At 52.0% G+C, this 9,197-nt stretch overlaps 2 protein-coding genes across 3 annotated transcripts in view; one reads left to right on the top strand and one right to left on the bottom strand.

Moving 5' to 3' along the window:
• ZBTB49 (zinc finger and BTB domain containing 49) overlaps positions 1 to 5,013 on the bottom strand; it is a 26,291-nt gene extending 21,278 nt beyond the window's left edge. Inside the window, exon 1 of the mRNA XM_023520203.1 lies at positions 871 to 5,013. The gene's annotated coding sequence lies outside the window, so the exon portion shown is untranslated. The remainder of the gene's footprint in view (positions 1 to 870) is intronic.
• Positions 5,014 to 5,171: 158 nt separating this feature from the next.
• Positions 5,172 to 9,197, top strand: part of LYAR (Ly1 antibody reactive) — a 20,158-nt gene continuing 16,132 nt past the window's right edge. Inside the window, exons 1-2 of one of the 2 annotated variants that reach the window (XM_023520201.1) lie at positions 5,172 to 5,328; positions 8,961 to 9,078. The gene's annotated coding sequence lies outside the window, so the exon portion shown is untranslated. The remainder of the gene's footprint in view (positions 5,329 to 8,960; positions 9,079 to 9,197) is intronic. The other variant, XM_023520202.1, reaches the window with a different exon arrangement.

Consider the following 9,197-nt stretch of genomic DNA (forward strand, 5'->3'; position numbering starts at 1 on the left):
TACTAGTGGTAGTAACGGCGGTAGTAAGGAATGGTAGTAACGTTACTAGTGGTAGTAACGGCGGTAGTAAGGAGTGCCTAACCTCTTAGTCCCAGCTGTGTTGCCAAAATAAACTACCCGCGGCTCCCCAAACAAGCAGTGCTCCTGGCCAGCGCTGGAGGCCCAGCCCACTCTCACTGGCTATGTGACTTTGGGCAAATGACTTCTCCATGTCCTACCTTCCTCATCCTATCTCACAGGTTACTAAGATTAAATGTGACAGCCCAAGGGAACAATGAGAATAGCAAGGGGCACAGGTAAGTAGTCAACAAATGCTACCCTAATGCATCCTGGAGAGCCTATTAAAAATGCAGATTTCTGGACCTGGCCCAGAGCACGGGTCAGTCAGCTGAGCATGGGGCCCCGGCTTCTGCACTGGAAGCACCCGGGCTTCTGAAGCGGGGAGGACTGCGCACCTCTGCCTCGCTCTCGCCCCAAAAGCTTCTGGTTCTCGTACTTGCCATCCTGAAAATGCTTTGTTTACTCCTGACTCTCCCACCTTCCAGAGGTGGCCCACTCCCCTCTCAGGGCTTGGCTGAGCTGTCACCGACCCCAAGACGCCCTTCCGGCCATTCACACACGTTCCCGCTTCCCCAGTATTCCTCCTCAAGTCTGACTTTGGGGTCACTCCCCTCGCTCTGACAGAGCCCGCTCCACACTTCCCCAGGCGACTTGTCGCTGTGCTCCGTCATCTGTCTCCGACTCTGCTGTGAGCTCTGAGGGCACCATCTCACTGGTCTTCGCCTGGCATGTGCTGACACCTGGCCACTGGAACCCACGCTCGCTAAGCGTGGTGCCCCTGAATGATGGTTAGCAACGTTTGCTACTTACGTCTTTTTGATCCTCTGTCCATTCCCCACAACAGCTCCCGCAAATCCTTTCCATTCTCTCCTTCCTCCCTCATCCACACAAATGACTGATGCTGACTTCGCTCAGAAGGCTGGACCCGTGGATAACCTGATAGAAGCCGACTGCCTTTAATTCCGTCTCAGCTCCAGATTTCCCTCCCGCCCCTCCACCAACCCCTTCAGCCTCACAGGACGGAGTGTGCGTTCTCTCTTCCAAAGCACACTGCCCTTCTCCCCCTGATCCCATCCCCTCTTGCCTCCCCCAAGACCCCTTCGTCACCGCCCCTCATCGCTTCGATCGTCCTCCACTGGCTCACTAGTTCCCGACAAACACACCAAGATCACCCCATGTTGAATAAAGGCAAAACAAAATGGGACAGCCGGCCGCGCCCAGCAGGTGCATCCACGCACAGGCCTGTCTTTCGCAATTTCAGAACCACAGTCCACACATCCCACTTCACCCTCTTATCGCTCCTTTTTCACCTTGCGACCCTGCTGCCATTCTCGCCATGAAACAGACCCCCTCCCCCCACATGGCCTGTCCTCAGTCTGCCCTCCCCAGCTCTCCTGCAGCACGTGCTGATGCGGTCTGCTGCCTCCGTCATGAACTCCTCCTTCCCTAGGATGCTTCTGCTTCTCTCACTCCTGTACTTCTTCCTCTGGGAACCCCCAGATGTCAATGTCCCTTGAGATGCAGCACCTGAGTCCTCTTCTCTTTCCCTTGACAATCGCATCTATTCTTGGCCTTCACCTGCTCTAAGCAGACAAGTCCTAAACTGGACCCTTTAGCTTCAACCACCAGCTCCCAATGTCCAACATTTTACTAAGCCCCTCCAACCGTGTGATCCCTCAGCTTAGAATCTCCAACACTCAACCCCGCCATCTCGGCCTCAGCTCTGTACCTTATTCCAATCCCCCATGTCTTAACGGAAGGCTTAGTTTCTGGTACGCAGTGTTTGGGGAACTGGCACGATCTCCTGGTCTGAGATCAGGGTAGATTCAGAGAAAACCAGGATGGGAGGTGACGTCATCTATAAAGAGCAACACTGCAGCACTGTGTCAGGTGCCGGGGCACTGTCCCTAGTGCTGAATCCTCGGAGATACTGAACTGCCAAATGACTGCCAAGTGACTGCCCCGCTGGCTGCCTGAAAGGAAAAGCCTTCTTGGTTTATTATTATCAGCTCTCTTTTACCGACTGTTTACTGCAGGCTGGGCACTGCGCTAAGCATATTGTCCACTAACTCAATGCAACATGAATCCCATCACCATGTTTCAAGTGAGGGAATTAAAAAACAGGGAGTTTAAATAACTTGCCCATGATCATAAAATGGTTACATTCTAAAGCCAGGATTTAAATTTTGGTTCCTAAACTCTGGGATCTACACTCTTAGGCTATGCTATCTCCTGTGGGAAAAAGGATGTTATAAACACAACACAAACACTTCCTCTATAGACTTAAATGTTAAAATGCAGCAAATATTCCGAATCTACAAAAGACATGTTCTAGCTATATGGAAATGATACAGGGAAAATTTCTTGGGAATGACTCAGAGAGTTACAATGGTATGCAAAATTATGAACCATTCCACAATTTACTTTGACTATAAAAATTATAATCTACATTATTTAGTGCAATTCTCTAATTGCTTCATGATGTTAATCCTATACCTCCCTTATAAAAACTTCTGAAAAAGAACTGGGACCTTTATTTCTTATGTGTCCTACGTCTAACAACAATAGGAATCATGCACCTAACGAAAGTAGCAATAACAACAAATACTTACAAAATGTTTCCTATATGCCACCAGGCACCATTGTAAGCCCTTTAGGCGTTAACTCGTTTCATTACCAGACTAACTGTAAGACAGGTACAACGACTACCCTCCTCAGATGAGGACAGCAGAGTTCAGATGCCCACCCCACCTTTGCCACCGCTCCCAAAGGCAGGCAGGCTCTCTGACTCCTCCCATTGATTCTGAGCAGCCTCGGCCTTAATCAAGACAACAGGTGAAAGTAAGGGTGCAAATCTGTGCCCATTTCTGGGCCCAGGCCCTAGGAGCTGACAGCTCCCACCTGCGTCCTTCCGGAACACCGGCCCTGGAAGGCTGGATCGGCAGGAAGACTGGAAGACGCCCACATGGAGAGAAGACGTGGAGTGGGAGAAGGGCTCAGTGGGCCTAGCCTTCCAGCCATCCCTTCCCAGGTACCAGATATGGGAGCAAAGGCACAGTGAGCTCTCCAGGCCGCAAGCTCAATACCGACCACTACCAGCCGACGTCACGTAGAGCTGAAGAATTGCCCAGCAGAGCTCTGCCTGAATTCCTGACCCACAAAAATGTGAGCTAAAATAAAAGAGTTTTAAGTCAGCAAGTTTGGGTAGTCTGTCGCACAGCGACAGGTAACCTGACCAGGTACAGAGAGGACGGTCACAGGCTAATAAGTAACAGGTAAACAACAAGGGGCAGAGCTGGAACTTTAACCCAGGGAATCTGACTCTAAAGCCCACAGTCTGACCAGTAGTGGTCAGGAATAGCTCTACACCGACTCTATGATGCTACCTTAGCCAATTCGGTTAAATGGTACTGTGGGCCGAGTCCATGCGAGACCCCGCTGGGAGGATGGAATGGTGATAAACTGAGTGAGACCTGCTCCCTGCCCTCCGCACGCTGCGGCTCAGTTTTCCCATCATTCACTTAACTTTACAGAGTGTCCGCTACATGCCAGGCACGGAGGGTACGATGGTGAACAACTCAGATATGCTCACTCATGACGTGACAGTGCAGTGGCAGAAACAAGTGTACCACTGTACTGGGGATATTAAACGGAGGAAGTACAAATTAATTTCGGGGAGGAAGGTCAGGAAAAAACTTCCTTGAGGAAGAGAAATCTATGCTGAAACCTAAAAGTCGGGGCACAGATTTGCCAGGGAAGGAGTGAAGAGAGGTCATCTTGAGTTTTCAGGGGAAGCAAATGAAAAAAAACCATGCAGAAGAGTGCCCTGCCTTGACCGCCCCGCCTTCAAACCTCGTGGCCACTGTGTCGCTTCTGTTGGAAAATATTTCCCTTCTCGTCCGTTCAGGTAAATTCCTTGTTATGGGCTGAACTGTGTTCCCCAAAATTCATATGTCAAGTCCCTAAGCCCCAGCACCTCAGAACGTAACTGTGTTTGGAGATCAGGTCTTTAAAGAGGTTTTAAAATCCAATCCAATTAAGTCAAAACCCTAATCCAATCTGACTGATGTCCTTATAAGAAGAGGAAATTTGGGCAGACACCAGGGATGCTCAGGCACAGAAGAGACCCCGTAAGGACACCTACAAGCCAAGGAGAGCAGCCTAAAAAGAAACCGAACCCGCTGACACCCCGATCTTGGACTTCCCACTTCCAGAACGGTCACAAAATAAATGGTGTTCGAGCCACCCAGTCTGTGGTGTTTTGTTATGGTGGCCCCAGCAAACCAGTACGCCTTCCACTCCAGGCCCAACACCGTCCCCTTCCGACCACCCGCTCGCTCCCGTGCGTGAATACTTTGTTCATACTCCATCTAACGGCCATTCGCTCCCTGATGCAATAAACACTTAGCGACCGCCCGCCGCTGTACGCCGACCCCGTCTGAAGGGCGAGGAGGACGGCTAAGCGACTCGGGGGCGGGCACTGGGCCGAGGGTTTCACGTCCACCAGCTCGGGAAATGCTACCGGCGCGCGAGGAAACGGGGCTGCCGCTCCCGCCACTCCGCAAAAGCCGGGCCGAGGCGCCCAGTACTCGGCGGGGAGGCTGGGCGGGCTGCGCCTGTGGTGCTGGTCACACGCGCGACGCCGGGGACCGGGGGCCAGGACGCCGGGGCGGGGCCGGCGGGCTCCCGCGGGCAGCGCTCGGGAGGGGAGCAGGAGGCCGGCGGGGGCGCGGGGCCCAGGAGGCTACACGTATCCATGAGCCGCGGCGCCGTCGCCGGTTCACCCGCGCGACCTCGTAGCTCTCCGCGACCGCTCGCGGCGCCCGGGGACGCGGAGGCGACCGCGGGTCCCTGCGATGCCTGGCTGTCGGGTGCCCGGCCTCCTGTCCCGGCCGCTCCCACGACGCGGGACGCGCCCGCCCTCGCTCGCCCGGCCTTCCGGCCCGGGGGCCACCTTACCCTCGGCGGCCGCTCCCGGCCCCGCCTCCTCTTCACCTACCGCGCCGTCCCTTAGCGCCGCTCGCCGGGCTCCGGGTGCTGCGGAACCATCGCGACGACGCCCCCTCGGCCCGCCGGACTCGCCCTCCGGCTTCCGGCGGCGTCACTTCCGCCGGATGTGTGGCCGCGCTGCGCAGGCGCGCGGGGCGGCTCGGAAACGAATTCTGCGCGGGGAAGCTCAGCCCGGCGGTGGCGGCGGCGCTGGCCGTGGCGGCGATTCCACGTGTTCTCCGCGGCCGGTTGGAACCGTTGGCGGGCGCCGGCCGAGAGGTGAGGAGCGGCGGCCCAGAGGTCCGACCTAGGAGGCCGGGCTCGGAGAGTGAGGAGGGGAGGGAGCGGTGTGGCCGACGCCTGCATTTCCACCATTAGTCCCTCCGTGGGTTCACACACCGGAGAGGGAAAGCCATTCAGGGGAAATGGAAAGGGTCCTAGACTCAGGGTGACCTATTCGTCCCGGTTTTAAAACGTAAAGGGTCTCGTGCCGGGAACCCTCTGCCCTGTGCAGAGCGGGACGATTGGTCACCGTTGGACTGGGCTTCAGGCTTGCTGCGTACTTGGGACAAGTCTTTGTCCTCTCTGAGACTTGGGGAGCTTGGTCCCTAAGGAGGAGGCCCTAGGGCATAGTGGTTGAGAGCATGGACTTAAGGCTAGAGTAACTGCGTGGGAATCCAGGTTTGCCACTTACTGGATGCGTGTGACCTGCTGCAAGTTTAACCTCTGTCAAAAAGGAATAATATAGAACCTAACTCAGAACTGTTGTGTGAGGATTACGTGAGCACAAACGTGCTAACCACCTGTATAAAACAGGGCTTGGCATATAGTAGGTACTCAATAAATGTCAGAATTTTCTGCAGCTCCTTCCTACCTCTGAACAGACAGGTAGGGGAACGAGGTGGGGTGTATTTGCAAGGCTGACATTGCTGCAGAGAGGGCCCTCTGGGGACTTGTTCACAGAGCACCCCCAGCCCGCCCCCCTAGCATCTAGCGTAGAGCCTGATACGTACACTTCCCACAGATTTTTATTACAGCAGTGAAGAGATGCTGTTTAAAACAATGCTGGTGGTGTGTGTGGGGAGGGGGTGAGATTGGCTTAACTTCTCCCAGCTCAGTTTGCTCATTGTTAAGTGGAATTAGGTGTACGTACGTCCTAAGGTTTTTGCAAAGATCAGGGGAGAGTCCTGCGTGGATGTACATTAGACCCTCATCACCCCCATATTTGGGGGTTTAGGCAGGATGGTGGACAGTATGTACTTGTCTGACCTTCCCTTACACCATACCCATGGTTTCTTGGAATTCTACCCCTAGAAGGTCTAGTGGGCCTGACGCCGTGTTTCACAGATAGGAGTACTTAAAGTTCAGAAGGGGCAGTGACTAGCTTTAAAGGTCAGAGTGCTCTTTGCGGACTGTGCTGAGGTTGCCAGCCAGCCCGGCCTGTCAAGTGGGTTATTTTGGTGGTGGTGGTGCTGATGGGATTTAGGTCTGTGTGTATATATGTGAGAATGTTTTAAGATTAGTGAATGAAGATTTTGTAAAATAAAACAAACAACATGAAGATGTAGTGGGAGGAAGGTGAAAAAAAAGTCACTCCAAATCTCAGTCTCAGAACTAAAACCGAGGTCACGTTATCAGGGAACAGGGTGGCAGAGTAGCACCCCTGGGGTGGGGAGCCAGAGGAGGCTGGAGAGAATTTATGAAGATAGATGGGTGGATTGAAGGTCATCTATGAAGAAACAGGTTTAGGAGATACTGTCAGGAGATTAGGGTTTAATAGCATTGATGTGCAAATTAACAGGTGACAGGAAATTCTAGCATTGAGATGACTCTTTTCACATCTGGTACCTTAACTCTCTGCACAATGCTCTGAGATAGAGATTAGACTCATTTATTTTTTTTATTATTATTATTTTTAAAGCCTACAGCACCTGGTATTCCTAGGTAGTACTCCCATCCAAGGACTAACCAGGCCCAACCCTGCTTAGCTTTTGAGATCAGACAAGATCGGTGTGTTTAGGCTGGCATGGCAGTAGACTAGGCCCATTTTATAGATACACAGATTCCAGTTAGGATACCTTGAGCTTGAGGTCATTTAGTTTTTAATTGGCAGATACAGGCTCCAGCTCAGATCCTCTGTCTCTGAGTCTAGCCCCAGCTGCCATCTTCATGAGACTGAGGTGCCCCAAGTTCCTCGCCAGTTCCCAGCCCTTTACTCTGCTACCCCTCAACTCAGCATTCCTTTCCGGTACCCAGCATCCTCCGCTTTGACATGGGCAGTCTTGCTCAGTGTGGGCTGGCCTTAGGATTAAGACTTAGGATCCTCATATTTTACATGCAAGTCATTTGTAGAGCCTTTGAAGTTTTGTTTTTTGTTTTTTTTTTTTTTGGAATGAGGGTCTCAAGGTCCCAGATGGAGAGTAATGGCCAAGACATGACAAGTCAAGATGGAGAGGCAGGGCAGGAGCTTGGGCTTGTCGCCTGGCCTGTCAGGCTGCCCCTGCCATGCGGTGTGCCTCGGTTGCCTCTCACGGAGGGCGGTGGTATGATCATACCTGTTCTGGAGGTGTTGGTGCAGTTGTGATGGTAAATGTGAAACTGCTTCGTGGAGGGCTAACGGTCGTGCTCTGTAATTCATCTTTTTCTCGGGTTCTGGCATGTGATGAGAGCTCAGTAAACGGACCAAGGGACAAAAAGACAGCCAGGAGCTCACACAGAAGACCTGGTCTACTTTGAGGGAGGACACTGGGTGTCTATGGATCCAATAAATGTTTGCTGAACTGAATTACAGTTACTTACCTGGGGCAAGAACCCGTGTATGCTCTCAAACAGCCCACGAACTGAACATTGCTTTCTGCTGGCCTTTCTCTTTCACATGCCCGTGTCTCTAGAAGGAAGAGCACACAGAATCTCTGAGGCTGGATTGGGACCCGGCCATGGACAGAGAGAGTGGCGAGCCACAGAAGGAAAAGGGGACTCTTATTTAGGTTCAGCCCCATAAACGATGCCGTCTCTTTACACTTGGGGCTAAACGTTGACATGTATGATATCTGAGCCCAGTAAATGGTGTCCTAAAAGTTCCTGCAGCATGTTTTCAGCTTTCCTAATTTCCAAAGGAGAAATGTTATGAGTTTACCATAAACTTCATTTGAGAGTTTAATTTTTAAATTTCTTCCATATTTATTTAGTCTCGCGATATTTGAATATGTTCAACCTTTTTTAGACAATGTCTGCTGTCTTCATTGATAGGGACTGAATTTTCACATGGTGTCTTTCTGTAAGTTCGTCGCATTTACACTTCTGAAATTGTTAAGCCTGCACTGGGACTTGGGACACCTGTCTCCTGTGCAGTGAGGATGATTTTCAGCTTGCTGTTCTTTGCAGTACCCCCACCTCCCAACTCCCACACACATGCAAGTGCTTCCTGCATAAATGACAGGTGTTTCCCCAGGGGGCTGGGTCAGGTGTGAGGCCCAATCAAGGTGACCGTGAATAAGAGAGAAGTAAGCTCCTTACAGGCCTTACCAATCTCATTAGGAAGCAGGCAGCCACACTCCCTATTTCGTATCAAGAGTAAGAATGCAGCGAAGGCTCCGAAAATCCTGAGGAAGGCGCTGAGAGATGGAGGCTTGACTTGCTGTGCAAGCTGCCCATTCTGCCTGTAAAAACAACAGAAAACTGACATTTCTAAATGAACATTTGCCATAAAAGACTGAACGAAAGTGGGCGGAGAGGTATTTTTCCGATAGTCGTGTGACCAGATCCTAAACCTCTGCTGAGCTGCTGTTCACCTGTGTGTGGCTAACCCCTGGACGGATGACATGTTTTGCCTGCTTATTCCCAGCATCGTTTTTGTCAACCGCACAGGCTTCTTTTGGTCCATATGTTTTGTTCCTACCTGTCTTTTCCAGGCCTTTAATTCCTGACCTTCCGTGACGGACCAAGTCTCCCAGTTGGATCCCAGAGCTTGCCGAACCCTCCATCCCCTCTCCCCTCAATCAAGAAACCGGATAGACCTCAACGAGGAAGGTCAGAAAGCCCCAGGTTAACTTCGAGGGGAGTTGTCTCTGTTGACTCCGACGGTGAAAAGACTTAGACATTTTCCAGCAGGTCATTTGGCTAATCGTAGCTGCGTCTATCTTGTGTAC

The sequence above is a fragment of the Pteropus vampyrus genome, unplaced genomic scaffold, assembly GCF_000151845.1.
Source record: "Pteropus vampyrus isolate Shadow unplaced genomic scaffold, Pvam_2.0 Scaffold252, whole genome shotgun sequence".
Lineage (NCBI taxonomy): Eukaryota > Metazoa > Chordata > Mammalia > Chiroptera > Pteropodidae > Pteropus > Pteropus vampyrus.